Genomic DNA, 18,801 nt, shown 5'->3' on the forward strand with positions numbered 1-18,801 from the left:
AAGTAATATGTAGTAATGCAACATACCTAGTGTTAAATATTCAATATTTCTATGAAAAATGTTTTGCTTCAGTATTCTAGTAGGATGGTGACTCAAATATATATATATATATATATCAAATATATATATATACACAATTTGAATTTTAAAAATATATTTTATACCTAATTTTGTGACTAAATTTGCACTCTGCTCACCCTTCCCACACAAAGTCCTGAATACATTTTGAGAATGTGAGAAAAAGAAAGCAATCTTATATTTATAAATTTAAAGGTTGCTAACATTTCTAAAGTAAAAAAAAGAAAGTTCTTGAATCCCTTTAAAAAGATCTCCAAAAGGAAGGTGAGAGGGGGAATAGAGATGAGAAATTATCTATTGGGTACAATGTATGCTATTTGGGTGGTGGTAACACTACAAGTCCAAACTTTACCCCTCTTCAATATATTCATGTAACAAAACTGCATGTGTACTCTCTAAATCTACTTTTTAAAAAAGATCTGAAAGAAAGATTTCCAAACTCATCAAAAGTTAAAAAAAGAATGGGCAACAAGTATCACTATTTTGGACAAAGGGAAAACATATACGTGGTGCATTCTTCACTAGTCAACTAAATTGTACATACATTAAATGTATTTTTAAAAATCTATAATATACAAGTTCATACACACACACACACACACACACACACACACACCCCACCAATATTTTTCTTCAGTAGCAAAAGTGGCCAACATTTGTTGATAATCTACTATACTCTTAATTTTGTAGAGTTGGTACCCATTTTGCCCTTAAGGCATAAAAGTTAAGTAAGTTGCCCAAGGCAAATTAGGCCTCAGAGTGCATCTTGATGACAAATGTTTTATACTGCCACTTGCTGTTTTACACTGCCTTTCTTTCTTTCTTTTTCTTTTTTTTCTTTTCTTCTGGTTTTTTTTTTTTTTTTTTTTTTTTGAGACACGATCTTACTCTGTCGCCCAGGTTGGAGTGTGGTGGCACGATTTTGGCTCACTGTAAGTTCCGTCTCCCGGGTTCATGCCATTCTCCTGCCTCAGCCTCCTGAGTAGCTGGGACTACAGGCACCTGCCACCACGCCTGGCTAATTTTTTTTTTTTTTTTTTTTTGTATTTTTAGTAGAGATGGAGTTTCACCATGTTAGCCAGTATGGTCTGATTTCCTGACCTCGTGATCCACCCACCTCGGCCTCTCAAAATGCTGGGATTACAGGTGTAAGCCACCGCGCCTGGCTTACACTGCTTTCAATACCACAAGATGATGCCACGTATTTCAAAATTAACAAATTATGAAGACATTAAAAGAAAATAGAACACATATAATAGAATCTGTACATGTTAAATTAGCATTTGCTATAATATTTTGCAAGTTTTTAGTATGTTATTGTGATTAAAAAATAATTGAATGCTAATTATTCTCTAAAATTCATTATACCTCATTCTTATGATCCAACTGAACAGGAAGAACTAGGAAATGCATGGGTGTAATCCTGGTTTCTGAATTAAAGAGTTGGTCAAACCAATTTCTAATCGAATTCTGTTTAAACAGCTTTAAAAATATGTCTGAATTATTTTGAATGCATCTGAATAAATTCACATAAAAAACTTAAGGATTTTGAACTATGGCAAACATATACCATATTTTTAAAAATTTAATGACTTTTATTTGTAAAAGCATGTCAAATTCAATTGTATTTGTATACGTAGGCCTACCTGCCTATCCTTTAGAAAGTGTTCTTTCATGTGTTTAATTTCTACTCTTTCATATATCAAATCAATGATAATTTATTGAGCAACAGTGATTAGCCAGGCATCATAGAAGGGACTGGAGATCTAGTAGGGAACAAAAGAGACCCTGTTCCCATGGCCGAAATAAGCTCAATGATGCATAAAGCTAATAAGTAAAGTGTGTGTGTGATGTTGAGAGTAAGTTGTTGCATTTTAAAAAAAAAAAAAATCATAATTTTTTTCTTTTCTTTTTTTTTTTTGGAATGAGATCACATCCTTTTGGTCTCCCCAATAGCTAGGGCTACAAGCACACACCACTATATTCGTCTAGTAGATGCAATATTAAATAGGAAGTTGGAAAGGCCTCACCTATAACATTTTATTTTGAATGTTGTAAATATAATAAAACTTTGTATTTTTAAAATACATAAAAACTGTTATCTCATGTGGCTTTAAGCCACTGTTTGATTGCAGTCTAACAATTTATTTATACTGTTTCACATATTGAGACTTTTGGTTAGATTCCGTAAATCGTCCTTTTATAATAATGATAGTTTCTTAGCAGATAAATCGCTAGGTCAAAATTTGAGGAAAAAAATTCAAAGTGATTAAGGTGATTCACTAAATTGATCATCAAAAGAGTTGTCTGATTTACCATTAATTTTGCTTATAAAGTGTTAATTTTATTTTACAATATCCTCAACTACATTTAGAGCAATCACCTCAGTATTGTGAGAAAATATTAAAGTACTGCCTTATTGCAGTATGTGTTTTTCAATTGAAAGCTTGAACTTTATCCCAAATACTTTCATACTTATAGTTCTGTTTTTAAAATGTAATAAATCCTGTAATCATTAGCTAAGTATTGTTTTCTACTTTGTACATTTCAAATAAAATTTTAAATAAAATAAATAAAATTTGTTATTTTACAGATACTCATCCTATTACATCAGAAAAATTTTCTCTTTGTTCAGGGAAATGTTTATTTCTAGAGCATTTCAATTTTTAGAAAGTCTTGTCATCAGTCCTCTTTATCGATTTTTCTAAACACAAACAACTTTCTTCTTCATTGCTTGGTTAGGTAATAGGTTTTCCCCTTCTCTGAGTCTGTGTGTGTGTGATCACTGCTGTTGTCTACTGCTAACTTCTTTGGGCCTTTGAAATAAACTAGCAGTAGTCTCGTGGTTTTCTTTTCTATAACTGGCAAACAGACAGCACCATTTTATGGTGACATTTGAGTTTTCTTAGCTGAGAAATCTAATTTCATTGTTGACTCAATTTCATCACAGATATCACTAAAATATGATGCTGTAATGATTAGAAAATGGGCTCAAACCATAATCACTAAAATTAGTCAATCAGGAGTTCTGCAATTTTGAGTAGTCTTAGTAGTTGGTCCCCCTCATCAACTTTCTTATTCCATTTCAAATCTCTGAACTCATTTTGACAGTGCTCCTTGATTTCATTCTTCTCATTAGATTTGATTTTTGCCTCAATGTATTCATTAGTTTCCTTATAAAGTCTTACTTCTAAATGTGTTTCCTACCTAAGTGAAATGATAGCTTTTCAATATGTAACTCACACAGGTACTTACCCAAATTTAATATTGTCTTTAGGACTTTAATTCAATAACTTAGTTGATTGATTTTTCTACAAGTATAGGATGATACAGTATCATATTGTTAATGCATTGTTCCAAAGCCTGTATATTAAAAAAAAAAAAAAAAAAAAAAAAACCATGAGCAAAGGCACACTCTACTCAATCTAATTACATCTCAAGGATGAATAGCTTATGATCAAATGAGTTCCTAAATATATTGAAGATAAAAATATCACTTTCACGTAACGGAATTTGCATGGAGAGCAAAAATAAAAATGTGCTCTCAAGACTTTACAATGCCTGTTTTATATTATAGTCACAATATAAGTGAATTACATTGTGAACGTTACATTTTCTTGATTATTCAGCATTTTTCTCAAAGAAGAGCAAACTTTGACTGACCTGTCATTAACACATACCTGGGGAGTCTTCTGCAATCTACTACCCATTTCATCATCAACTTATCCTTGGCAAATATCACATGTAACTTTTGTCTTCTCTCCAATACTGTATAAGACAGTCTAACTAGTAACCAGATTATTATTCATCTCTCTCACTCCTTTCCCTGGAATTTTCTTTATCTTGCTTCAGTATGTGAGTAGGGAGATTTCTGGAGAAATCATTAAAATGTTGAAACCAAAAACGTTCTTTATACTTTCTTACAATGAAAATTTATTTTCAAAAGAAATTAACTTTTTATATGTGGGTTAATTTATTTCCTGTCTCTTTAATGCAAATTAACACAATGAGATTAATGCTAGCTCAGGTCAAGATTAGAATGAATGATAGTTCTAACTGGTAAATCAGAAAAAGGAAAGGAAACGAGGACATATTTCACCTAAGAAATTCTTGTGAAAGAGCAAGCCTCAATGATCAATTAATAAAGATTGACAGAACAAAGGTTCTCCATTGGAATAAGTAAGATTATGGTAGAGGACAAAAAGTGTAAATATGTTTAATAGAACTTTATTGTTAGTTAAGATGTCTTTTAAAATGTGATGCTTATAAACTTCAAATTATGTTATTAATAGTTCAAACCTGTGTCTCTAAATCTTGAGAATTCTTTTTTTTTTTTAATTTGAGAACTTTCTTTTTTTAAAAAAAATTTATTTATTATTATTATACTTTAAGTTGTAGGGTACATGTGCATAACGTGCAGGTTTGTTACATATGTATACTTGTGCCATGTTGGTGTGCTGCACCCATCAACTCATCATTTACATCAGGTATAACTCCCAATGCAATCCCTCCCCCCTCCCCGCTCCCCATGATAGGCCCCGGTGTGTGATGTTCCCCTTCCTGAGTCCAAGTGATCTCATTGTTCAGTTCCCACCTATGAGTGAGAACATGCGGTGTTTGGTTTTCTGTTCTTGTGATAGTTTGCTAAGAATGATGGTTTCCAGCTGCATCCATGTCCCTACAAAGGACACAAACTCATCCTTTTTTATGGCTGCATAGTATTCCATGGTGTATATGTGCCACATTTTCTTAATCCAATCTGTCACTGATGGACATTTGGGTTGATTCCAAGTCTTTGCTATTGTGAATAGTGCTGCAATAAATATACGTGTGCATGTGTCCTTATAGTAGCATAATTTATAATCCTTTGGGTATATCCCCAGTAATGGGATGGCTGAGTCATATGGTACATCTAGTTCTAGATCCTTGAGGAATCGCCATACTGTTTTCCATAATGGTTGAACTAGTTTACAATCCCACCAACAGTGTAAAAGTGTTCCTATTTCTCCACATCCTCTCCAGCACCTGTTGTTTCCTGACTTTTGAATGATCGCCATTCTAACTGGTGTGAGATGGTATCTCATTGTGGTTTTGATTTGCATTTCTCTGATGGCCAGTGATGATGAGCATTTTTTCATGTGTCTGTTGGCTGTATGAATGTCTTCTTTTGAGAAATGTCTGTTCATATCCTTTGCCCACTTTTTGATGGGGTTGTTTGTTTTTTTCTTGTAAATTTGTTTGAGTTCTTTGTAGGTTCTGGATATTAGCCCTTTGTCAGATGAGTAGACTGCAAAAATTTTCTCCCATTCTGTAGGTTGCCTGTTCACTCTGATGGTAGTTTCTTTTACAAACCACTGCTCAGTGAAATAAAAGAGGACACAAACAAATGGAAGAACATACCATGCTCATGGATAGGAAGAATCAATATCGTGAAAATGGCCATACTGCCCAAGGTAATTTATAGATTCAATGCCATCCCCATCAAGCTACCAATGAGTTTCTTCACAGAATTGGAAAAAACTGCTTTAAAGTTCATATGGAACCAAAAAAGAGCCCGCATCTCCAAGACAATCCTAAGTCAAAAGAACAAAGCTGGAGGCATCACGCTACCTGACTTCAAACTATACTACAAGGCTACAGTAACCAAAACAGCATGGTACTGGTACCAAAACAGAGATATAGACCAATGGAACAGAACAGAGTCCTCAGAAATAATACCACACATCTACAGCCATCTGATCTTTGACAAACCTGAGAGAAACAAGAAATGGGGAAAGGATTCCCTATTTAATAAATGGTGCTGGGAAAATTGGCTAGCCATAAGTAGAAAGCTGAAACTGGATCCTTTCCTTACTCCTTATATGAAAATTAATTCAAGATGGATTAGAGACTTAAATGTTAGACCTAATACCATAAAATCCTAGAGGAAAACCTAGGTAGTACCATTCAGGACATAGGCATGGGCAAAGACTTCATGTCTAAAACACCAAAAGCAACGGCAGCAAAAGCCAAAATTGACAAATGGGATCTCATTAAACTAAAGAGCTTCTGCACAGCAAAAGAGAATTCTTATGTGTGACCAAGAAGGAAGCTGTTTTAGCCGACTGTGCTTGAGGATCATATAAACTCGTTTTTCAGAAGAGTTTACCATTTTATCTATTCTCATAAATATACTTAAAAATATATCTTTTTACATTCTCAAATGTGCCAGTGATTAATGGTGAGGGAAAAGTAGTTAGAAATGACATATTTTTTCTTACAGCTTCATTATGAGTATTTTTGGTTGACTTCTTCCTGTCTACAAGTTTCAGAGAGAAATAGGGACCCTATTTGTATAAGCTACGTGTCTTAATCTGTCTAAAGTTGTATAAACCAAAGTGAAGATCAATACTGAAACAGAAAATATGTGTTTTGGAAAAATGAAAAAAAGTATTGTGTATGTTGCAATAGAGAGTAAGCTCCTCTGTTCAAAGTGAATGTGCCTGTATGTGTGTAAATATGTGAAGATCTGATCCTTTTCTGAGCATATGATTCTCAAAAGCGCCATAACTTAGTCAGTGAAAGTACATGGCCTTAGATTCTGACAACCCTGCCAACAAACCTCAACTCACTTGACAATTTTTGTTCCTAGTTGATTGCTGTAAATTTTTATAAATCTGTAGTTGATTGCTATAAATTTTCAAGGCAACGCTCCTTATTTCCAAAATGGAAATATTAGTACTTCCTGAACAGAGTACTGGCATGCTATAAAATTAATATGATATACGTAGTACACAGTAGATGCTCAATTGATGAGAGGAATTATTAAATATTACTTCAATGCCGTAGGAAATACAGTATATATCGTAGTTGATCACATTTACAAATATGTTTCTGGTTGTTTTCACTCATAATTAAAAGTTGTGTTCATTAAGATGACATTCTAAATGATAATCCTTGCTTCAAAAGTGTGTTGATAACTCAAATTGATCAAAATATCCACTTGTATGTTCTACCAGACACTGTACTATGTACTGGAAAAATGTGAATATACAAACTAACATTCATGTGCTCTAAGTTTAAGTAATATGATTTGAGAGATTCAAATACAGAAAAAAATAAATCACTGAGAGAACCTGAAGAAGATATTCATCCAGATTATATGAATTTTGACCTAGAAGATGAGCATTTATGCTAGATCTCTGAAGATGAGAAAAATCATATTTGGTTTAGAATGGCAACAATTCGACATTTTAATATGGCCAGTATCAAAATGACAGTTCTAAATACATTTAAGATGAATGCCAGTTATGAATTTATCAAAACTCTCCACATTTTACAATTTAGATACTTGATGTGTGATATATATTACAAATGCATATAGAAACAAAAAACTCCATTATTTCAAAAATATTTGTATCTGCATTAAAATTTGTCCATGGCACATAGTGGTTTACTCATTTGGATAAAGTTCTATATTATATAATTCTGATATCTATTAAACATACAAAAACAAAGAGAAACATTGATCTAGTGCAAATAATAATTGTGTGTGCATTTCCGAGTTCATATACCAGCATTAGGTACTATGAACCACCTGAAATCATTATTTCTAATTCTTGTCACATATAAGATCATTTTGACTGGGAGGTTTTTTTACCTCTCCCCGTAAACCAGAGATATCAAAATGATCAAAGGATCAAAGAACATAGCACCTAAGAGGTCACTGTGGCACAATTATGATTTTCCTTTAGAGGTGGCATTTAAAATACTGTATTGCAGTGACAAGAACCTCTTCTGACAAGGGAAGAAAATGCATAACACTAAGCAATTTATGTGACAGCAACTTTAGCTAGAATATGAAGTCTTTTTTTCCATTCTTAAGGTTACAATAACATACAGTTTTATTTGTAGAAATAAAAGCAAACTACCCAGGAATAGTTGGAAAGGTATTGGGAATGTAATTCATAGACTTACACATAGAAGATAACAATTTTTTTGTTTGTTTGTTTTAATGCAATTGGTTGTAATAAACTGCTACATTAAATGGAGGTTAAGTATAAACTAAGACAATACTTAATGCAATTTGATATACAACATCAGTGTAATAATATTCAAAATCATTATCAGTGTAATAATATTCAAAATCAAATACTAGGTAGTTAAAAGTAATTAAAATCACATAATCTTCGAACTATCATAATTTAAATGAATTTAACAAGGCCACTCACTAGATAACAAAGTCGACATACTTTTGTAGCAACGTAACTTCTATACATTAGCAAAAAACAAATACAAAAAGCAACTAAGAATAAATCTAAAGAAAGATGTGCAAGAACATTTTGCTGAAAATCACAAAAAGAGTTATAAGAAACTTAACAAAAGACTTAAATGAAGAGAAATACCATGTTAATGAATGGGAAGATTCAATATTGTAAAGATGTCAAGTGGCCCCCAGATTGGTCCACATATTCAATGAAATCTAATCAAATTCTAGCACTTTATTTCATTGAAATTGACTAGTTGATTCTAAAGTATCTTTTATGTCTTCCTTTTTCAATCTTTATGCCCCATTTCTTGCCAAATTGCTGTGGCTGGACAATTCTATTAGGTCATTCTCACACTGCTAATAAAGACATACCTGAGACTGGGTAATTTATAAAGGAAATATAAGTAATTAAAATCATATTGTAATGTCGGAATTATCTTAAAATTTTACAAAGCAGTATGTTTGTATATAAAATATTGGATTCGCATTTATAAAAGTCTAAGGATTTATTAATATTTTTCAATAATATATGTCTTTGCTAAGTATTATTTATCAACAAAAAATCTTCTGAATAGCCATAAAGGAGATGTATTTTGTTAACTGGAGAAAAAAAAGCAGTTTATATTAGTAACTCTCATAGCATTTCACAAAAAGAAGAGGAATATAATTTTTCTTTCTGATAATAAACTAGTGGCACAAAAATTAAAAACAGTCTGGGGATCTGGTTATTTGTGGCAACAGAAAGTCATTCCATTCATATTTTCTCACAGCTGTGTAAACTACAGCGTTTATCACAAATACTGAAGAAAGCATGAGACTACACAAAAGGCTCAGACTCTTTTTAAATCATTTAAATATGATTGCCTCTTTGAAGCTTATGATCAACTTTGCTTTGTAAAACAGAAAGTGTGTGTGTAAGAGAGAGAGAAAGAGAGAGAAAGAGAACTTCATTGTCGTAGATAGTTGTCATAGGATTACCACCCTAAATCTTCACATTTTAACATACCTATGTCCTGCACCATGTGATGTGATCCTGGAGTTCCTTCTACTAGAGACTGGATTTACTTCCTACCACTTGACTTTGAATCCACTGAGGTAATGTGTTTTGTCCATTGATATATTAGCAAAACTGGAACAAGCATATTTTCTGGCAGGTTTTTGTTGTATCTTCCTGCTCTTGCCATGAGAAAGAAACAGCTTAGTATACCACTTCTACATTAAGAATGAAAATCATAAGGAGTAGATGTAAATCGACACTGAGAATCATCTATATTACTCAAACACAAGCCAAACAAAATATGTGTGAGCAACATAAATAATTGCTGATTAATTTTTAGCCTATAGAGTTTTGTTTTTATTTTGTTGTGTTATATTATGGCAATAGCCAACTGAGATATAAACAAATTAATACATATACAGAAATAATCACCAGGAAATAGAAATTATTTTTATGTATTACCTTTTCAAACAACTTGAGATTTAATCCACACAGCACCCAATTCACCTAAAGTGTAAAATTTAATGGCTTTAACATATTCATAGAGTTGTGCCATCTTCACCACAACCAATATGTGAACATTTTCAACATAACCCAAAAACTCCTGTGTATCTTCACACTCACTCATCTTTTCTGCCCCAATCTTGCCCACCTCAACCATAAAGAATTACTTATCTATATTCATTGCAACTCTGCAATAGATGTAAATAAATTTTGTATTTTACCAGACTTCTCTTGTCCTTTTAAAAAAATCACTCTATTGAGAGATACTTCAGATACCATAGAATTCAGACATTTAATGTGTAAAATTCTATAGTCCTTAGTAGAGTCACAAAGTTGTGCAATTCCCAACACAATCTATTTTTGGAAAATTGTTATTGCTCCCAAATGAAACCATGTGCTTAATTAGAAGCCACTGTTTATTTGCCTATTCTGAATATTTCCTATAAATATATCACACAATATGTGGTATTTGGTGACTCTTTTCTTTTACTTGGCACACACTTTCAAGGTTTATCCATTTTATTGCATATATCGGTATTTCAACATTTTTATTGCCAGTAATATTCCATTGTATGGATATACTGCATTTCATTTATCCATTTGAATATTCATTCAACAATTGAGTTTAATATATTTTATATACTAAATCAATACAGTGAAAAACAACCCACAGAATGGGTGAAATGATTTGTAAATCATATATATGATAAGTAACTTATATCTAGACTATATAAAATATTCTTACAACTCAATAATAAAATAGACAAATAGGCCAGGAGCGGTGGCTCATGCCTGTAATCCCAGCACTTTGGGAGGGTGGGGCGGGCAGATCACGAGGTCAGGAGATTGAGACCTTCCTAGTCAACATGGTGAAACCACATCTCTACTAAAATACAAAAAATTAGCCAGCTGTGGTAGTGCACGCCTGTAGTCCCAGCTACTCCAGAGGCTGAGGCGGGAGAATCACTTAAACCGGGGAGGTAGATATTGCAATGAGCCGAGATGGCACCACTGCACTCCAGCTTGGCGACAGAGCAAGACTCTGTCTGGGGGAAAAAAAAAAAAAAAAGACAAATAACCCACTTCTTTACTTATTCTGATAAATAATTGAATTTAGCAATAATTAATAATAATTATTTGTAGATTCCTTTGTATTTTCTGTATATACAATCATATCTCTAGAAATAATAGCACATATGTCTTTCTAACCATTATTTATTTTATTTCCTTTTCTAGACTGATATTGTGGGCTAGATCCTCTAACGCCATGATGACTAGAACTGGTAATTGACTTTTCTTGTTTGCAATTTCAGCATTCCACAATTCTGTAGAGAGTGGAAGCAAATATTACTGAATTAATTTCCATTGCCTTCTAAATGGGCATTGAGCTTTTTAAATACTTAGTATATTGATAATATCACATTATTTTCCTACCTCATTTAATGTGGCAAATTCTATATAATACTTATAAAATGCTAAAACAAATACACTTTTTTTAGCAAAAATGTAATTTGGTTAAGAGGTATCTTCCTTCCCACACAATGTTTGATTCAGTTGGTTGACTGTTTTCAAGACATTCACATCGATATTTATGAGCGAGATCAATCTATAATTGTCTTATCAAAATATTCTTGTCTGACTCACTTGTAGAATATAATTGTCATTTTTTATAATAGAAAATGTGGAAGCATATTGGAAGTTTCCTTGTAGGCTTCTTAGGTCAAAGATTATTACCCATTCAAGGGAATATGTCAAGTAGACAATTGTAAGGAGGAGCCTGAAGTTCAATCATGACCAGGCTCCTTTGTTTGAAATTGCTTTGCAGTGTATGGGATGGGTAGACATTTATAGTGTTTAAAACCAGAAGACTCAGTTCACTTACCTAATGAAGAAGCATAGAAAGAAAATACGACTAAAGATACATCCTTAATACTATCAAATGTAAAGTTTAATGAAAGGAAGAGGAACAATAAAAAGAATTGCCAGTATTCCCCCTGAAAACAGAGAGGGAATGGAGCTTATTTTCATGGGGCTTACTGTCCAGTTGATTCTTCCATGGACTGTTATAAGGACATTCCATGGAATGTTATAGGGACAGTGAGAGTGGCATGTACAAAACCCTAAGGGAGCACAGGGCAGACTAATATATATTACTCTGCATTCGATAAGGGAAGGCTTCCAAGAAAAGTGCTTTTAAGTCTACATTTTGAAGAATAAGTGCACAATAATTTAAATAAATAAGGTAATGTAAGTGCAAGTGACAAAGAGAATGTTTTTATATTTTCTGAAAATAACAATTTCATAAGTAAAAACATTTTAACCAAATTACTCATAAGGCATAAAAGAAATTCAAATTAATGCTATGAGATTTTAAATATATATTATTTTATTTTCACAATCAGAAAGTGCATAAAGATTGCAAGGAAAAAACTGGAGAATCACATAATCCCTAAAAGAATGCAGACACTATATAGGAAGAGAGCAGTGAAGTTTGGCAGATACCTATGGATACATAAAAACAACGTTCTAAAAATATAGCACCAGTAAGTTAAAGCTGTAAGTTGTTTATATAGCTATTTTTCATGTATATCGCAAAATATACATCAATGTATTAAATACATTATGTGTTTTTAATAGTAATTATTTCTCCTTATAAAAACCCACTCGGTTTTACGCAGAGATTTTTAAAACTTACTTTAAAATAAAAGTTTTATATTTATCTTGTTTAAATAAGAGAGAACGTTTTTAATGTTTCATCTTATGTAAACTTTCTATTATAATAATTTGCGGGGTACTCTATTATTAAAGTCAGGTAATATGCTAGATGTGCAAAGAATATAAAAATGAGTAACAGACAACTGCTATTAAGGAGTTTAAAAAGTGTGTGTGTGTGTGAGTGTGTGTGTCTCTGCACACACACAGGGAAAATTCACAGGTATATATTATGTTCATTAATTCTTCTAAGATAGGCTATGAATAGGCTTTTTTAATGAAACCCACATTACTTTGAGCATTTATGAATAAAAATTACAGCATTTTGTAGGGAAATCCAGAAGAGGCTTCATAAAGAAAAGACAATTTAAGACTGATCTTGCAGATTTGATTTTGACAAGCAATGACTGGGGTTGGGGTAGAGGAAAGGGCATTCTGTTGACTGTATTCATGCGATTAAAAGTCACAATGATGGGGTGGGGCAGATGTCTTCTATAACTAGAAAGTCAAATTTTTCTAGTAATTAAATCACGTGGATTGTCAGGTATGTAAGCTCTCTGCCAAATACGTTGTATTGCTTCTATAGTTCTATTCACTCATTAATTCCACAAATGTTTATTGATCTTCTATTGCATTCCAGAAAGGACAGAACAATCTATGGGACAAGGGTAAAGGAAACATAACCTACAGCAAATAAATATGTATTAATAGGAAAAATGACACATAAGCAACTGCAGTATCAAGTGATAAGTAGTATACAATAACAATATTGCAAGTGAAAGTAGCACATAATTAGAGGAATGGGGAAGGTGGTACTGGAAAACTCATCCTGAGTTTTGTTTCTGAAATGTAAGTACCACCTTATTGATAGAATAAACATCTCTCTGTTAACTACAGGAATATACTGGAAAACAGGCTGAACTGGGTTCAAAAATCTACACTTTAAATTCTGGTGTGTTTATTTATTATTTCCTAATTAACTCAGCCAAGAGAGCTGACTGACAGATGAAGCGGTCCAAGAGTTTTGATTTTCTTAAGTCAGTAATTGGAATCTTAGCAGTATGTGGTTAACAAAGCCATACATTATCCAAAGTAGGTAGATTTACCTGTTCACAGAATCTCTGAGGGCATTGTAAATATTATCCAGAAACGTCCACTACCTTTAATTGCATCACGCGTGACATTTATGGTTTCAAAAGTTTTGGAGAAGCATTAAATTTAATCTCTATGGTTTGAAATTGCACAAGAAAATAAATAGAGCTTGTTTTATGACAGCACAAATATTGTAGTTTTGGACATTGAATGTTAGGTCTGTTTTAAATATTCTTTTCATATTAATTAATATTAAAGATTATACTTGTTTTTATGTCAATGCCATAATATTGTAACAACATTTTTATTAGTTTTTGGGAGCTTAAATATTAATGCAAATAAATTCGTTTAAAATTTATATGATAATATACTATAAAATAATTAAGTTATAATATACTACTAATTTTATATTTCTAATTTATGTCCTAGAAATATCCTTTTATGGAGTCACTTTGTATTGAAAAACTTTCTACATTTATATATATTATGAGCCTGTAAAATCTATATTTTATTTCAAAAATGTTATATTAAAAATTACATTTTTTTATGTTTGAAAATCTATAGAATAGAATATGTTTTGTCTCCCAGTCATCACTTATATTATGCATATTTTAATCTTCATCACTTAAATTTATGCCAGCTATTTTCTCACTACACTTTACAACTCATTAATATTGACTTTAAAATAAATGAAAATAGGAAATTACCAAGATAGTCTCAGAATAAGTACATTCACAAAATATTACAATTAGCACTATATCTCACTAACTTATGCAACATATAATGTATTTATTGTTAGTATTTCATTGTTTTTAGTAATATAATGATGAATTACACAAACTTCTATCAAAACAAATTTTATTTTGTCATTGTTACTCCTAAAAGACAAATCCTCCCAGTTAGATCTTTATAAATTGGTGGATTAGTTTACTGTTTTTTTAGTACATTTCTGCAAAGGAGGCACATTTTAACTGACTGCCTCTGACTTTCAAAGTTTTCTACCTACTAAAAAAAGTTTACATCTCTCTGTTTTGGTACAAACGTCCCTGGAGATCCCCTGCAGCATTTGATCAGCTTGGGCCCTAACCAAAAGGCGACATGAAGTATATTTGTGTTGTTACTTCACTTTTTCACTCAGGGGGCATAAAAAGAGCAATACAAATCCAATTTCCAACCGTATTCATTGTGAGAATAAAGTGAAATAATATCTGAAAGTGCTTTGAAAACTATAAAGCTCTGTGACAATATAAGGCACTGTTATTGGTATTAGGTAAAGGACATTTTTCAGTCTTTGTTACACTTCCCTTCATCCTGAAAAGTTGTGACTTTACATTGTATTCTAGCTACCTCTGATTTCTATTCCTCACTAAAACTATTCATCAAATTCAGGGCAAGTTTCAGAGAAACAACCACAGTCATTGGGCTCCTTTAATTTCAGTTTTAGATGCAGAATTTGCCGAAGTTTTGCATATTTCCATAGACAAATTTGAGCAGAGATTCAATGGACTTTACTCAATTGGATTCAATGATCGATTTGACTTGGTAGGCTCAACAGAATGTATGCAGCAGCATCACCTGGGTGTTTGCTGTAATACAGCTTCCTGGGGCCCCTACTAAATCTAAAATCTACTAAATCAAAATGTTAGGAGATGAGACCAAATAATGTACATTTCTTTTCTTTTTTTTTTTTTTTTTTTTTAGATGGAGTCATGCTGTGTCTCTAAGCTGGAGTGCAGAGGCGTCATCTCTGCTCACTGCAAGCTCCGCCTCCCGGGTTCACACCATTCTCCTGCCTCAGCCTCCTGAGTAGCTGGGACTACAGGCGCCCGCCACCACGCCCGGCTAATGTTTTGCGTTTTTAGTAGAGATGGGGTTTCACCGTGTTAGCCAGGATGGTCTTGGTCAAACATATTTTTAAGGCAAAAATATACTGAAATATATTTTTTGGTTTCACTATTAAAGGGCTCAAAGCCTTTTCATTGAAATCATATGTTAACGTTAATTAAAGGAGTTACAAACTTATCCAGTTTTTTAATGATTATTTCTTATTTGAAACATAGCTGATGTACCAATTTATATTTGAGTGCCATATTTTAAATATTACCTAATAACAGTGGATATAGAATGGGTGAATAGTAAAAACCTAAGATGCTACGGCCAGATAGATGTGCAGTATCATTTTAGCAGTAGTACCCAATGCCTATGTCTACGAATGATATAAATTAAACCTGGAAATCATTTTTCCTCACAACAGCTAGAGCAGAATGAATCTGTGTGTTTTCCACCTTGCCTCAACACTGGCAGGGATACACGATCATAAAATTCAGGAATGAGATGCTACAGAAAATTAGTGAGAAAGCTTAAAATTCAAGACATTAGATGAAGGGTGATTAGATAATCAGAACCACTTAAATTGATAAGGAATATGAAATCTACTGGAGGTATGATACCCTATATCATTGTAGGGTCTGTTCAAGTAGTCTATATAGAGATGTTGCTTTTTGGTCTGTTGTTGGTTCTGAGACAAGCAGGACAAACAGCTGAGAAGTTGAACATAAGAAGCTGAGTAATAAGGACTCACTGGCCCTAACGATGACAGTCTGAAACTTAAAAGAATAAACTGAAATATTCATCTGTCACCATCTTCAACTTCAGTGGCATAGTTGAACCATGAATTAAGTTAGCACTCTTCACCAAGGAGTCGCCCATGTGTTTGGCCCATGATTTGAGAACAGCTGAAGAAGGAGATCTGGTGTGAGTTATAGAGTTGTGAACATGGCTGCTACTCCACAGCAAGTCACTCAGCAGATGAGTGACAATGCATGGGAACTGCAATAGCACTTGGCTTTCGCTAACCTTCAGAATGTAAAAATGCACTGCTTCACTTCCGCCTTCCCAATCTTATGTAAACTACTGTTTGATCAATTCTAATGTAGAGCCATATAAGGAAGAATAACATTTATGTTTAACATGATGCTACTCACCCACATATAACCACAAATACAAAAACCCTCTCCCAAGAATGATACAAATTCCTATTTTTTCCCTACATGGTAATAAAATGTTCATTCTTCTGCTAACTGAATTACCCTCTCTCTTGTAATAGCTTATAACTTAAATGGTAGATATAAAATTACCTAAAATTTAGATTGATTAACTGGTAGAACAAAACAAAAGTAAAAGAGAAAGTAGTATGTTAGTATATATACAAACACATTCTGATCAAAATAAGGAAGAAATATTCACAGCAATTGCGTTCCTCATTTCTTCAACTGGACACATTGTCACAGTTGATATTTTTAATGGCGTCTGTTATTAACTACTCAATACACATTTTTTTTCCCCTTAGCAAGTAATTCAGGTGGTCATCGACGCTTGCTTGGTGGGCTTGCCCAAAGCTTCGGTCCTAAAGAACCTGGGTCATTCTCTGCACTCTTAACTTTGGGTTGTTATAGATTTTCATTTTCTCTAATCACAGGACATGGCAGTGTTTATTAGTTTGGTACAAAAGTGATTGTGGTTTTCACAATTACTTTTTATTTTTGGTGAGGAGGGGGACAGAGTCTCACTCTGTCACCCCAGCTGGAATGCAGTGGCACAATTTTGGCTCACTGCAACCTCTGCCACCAGGGTTCAAGAGATTCTCACGTCTCAGGCTCCCAAGTAGCTAGAATTGCAAGCGCATGCCACCACACCCGACTAATTTTTGTATTTTTAGTGGAGATGGGGTTTCCCCAAGTTGTCCAGGCTGGTCTCGAGCTCCGGATCGCAGGTGATCCACCCACTTCGACTTCCTGAAGTGCTGGGATTACAGGCATGAGTCAACATACCAGACCGGTTTTTGCAATTACTTTTGCACTAGCAACAGGGCAAATCACAAGGTAAGGAGGTTGAGACCAGACTGGCCCATATGGTGAAACCCCGTCTCTACTAAAAATACAAATTTTAGCTGGGAATGGTGGTGGGAGCCTGTAGTCCTGGCTACTCAAGAGGCTGAGGCAGAAAAATCGTGAATCATTTGAACCCCTCAGGCAGAGGCTGTGGTGAGCTGAAATCATGCCAATCAGCCTGGGCGATAGAGCGAGACTCTGTCTCAAAAAACAAACAAACAAAAAAAAAAACAAAAAAAAAGAAAGAAAGAAAAAAGAAATACTGAATGGATCTTCTGAATGCCAGACCTAGTCCTCCTCATCTCCATTGAGCAGTCACAACCCAGTTTTCACTTCAGTCAGGATAAGTCACTCTATCTATGCTGAGGTAATCATTTTGCCTGTTGATGCATTGGAATGAAGAGGCAAAAGTGGCCAGATACGGTGTCTTGACTTCAAGTTTAATGGAACCCTTGCCGAACCCACTGATGGGATCATTTCCTTTTTGAAACTTAGATCTTTAGAGTGACAGACTTGAGGTGCGATCAATAAGGCCAACGGTAAAAGAAAGTACTCAAATTTCTACTCTTGATACGTGGACACTTTTATCTTGGCTCTAGGATAAACAGTACTTATATTGGTACTAATTTGGTACTAATGCCATCCTGGAGGGCATTAGCTCATTTCAGCCAGTTTTATCCACCCTTCTTGTGTATAATTAATATGAAAAATGGCAGTCCACCATTTTACTGGGACAGTTACCTTATGGTAATGGGAACATTATAAGACCAGTGAACATCATCATTATCCAGTTTATTGTCACACTTCACCTGCTGGGATATTAATTCTTTTATCAGAAATTTTGCTGTGTGTAATACTAAGAGATTGAATGAGGTGTTTTGTAAGTCCAATAACTGTTTTTTACAGAAAGTTTGGGTCAGAGGAGGCACATCCAAAAGCAGAATAATTGCCTATTCTAGAGAGAATGATCTTCTTTCCCTTCTGTGATAGAGCTGCTCTACCAGGATCAGCCTGCCAAGAGAAAGCTAGCTGGCTGACCCCACTTGAGAACAGTATGATATGGGCTCAGTCAGGGTTATTTCCTGATATTGACAAGCTGAGCACAGATCAGTAGTTTTAGCTAGGGAGGCCTTGAAGATTATAAGGCATCTTGCTCAGTCCATATATAAAATTTACCTCTGACAGCAGGGCTATTTTGTGTCTGAACCAATTAGGCAATAAAAGAGAGGACTGGAAAGTCTGATTGTCATCCCCAGGGTGATTTATCTTGTTTATTTGTT

General features: G+C 33.6%; 1 long non-coding RNA gene across 2 annotated transcripts in view; it reads left to right on the forward strand.

Annotated features, from left to right (window-relative positions):
- Window positions 1-15,612, forward strand: part of LOC105484644 (uncharacterized) — a 199,112-nt gene extending 183,500 nt beyond the window's left edge. The window contains exons 2-4 of one of the 2 annotated variants that reach the window (XR_989114.3): window positions 11,064-11,110; window positions 12,230-12,383; window positions 15,333-15,612. This is a non-coding gene — a long non-coding RNA (uncharacterized lncRNA). The remainder of the gene's footprint in view (window positions 1-11,063; window positions 11,111-12,229; window positions 12,384-15,332) is intronic. The other variant, XR_011608616.1, reaches the window with a different exon arrangement.
- Window positions 15,613-18,801: the final 3,189 nt, after the last annotated feature.

Source organism: Macaca nemestrina, chromosome 1 (assembly GCF_043159975.1).
Source record: "Macaca nemestrina isolate mMacNem1 chromosome 1, mMacNem.hap1, whole genome shotgun sequence".
NCBI classification, from domain to species: Eukaryota; Metazoa; Chordata; class Mammalia; order Primates; family Cercopithecidae; genus Macaca; species Macaca nemestrina.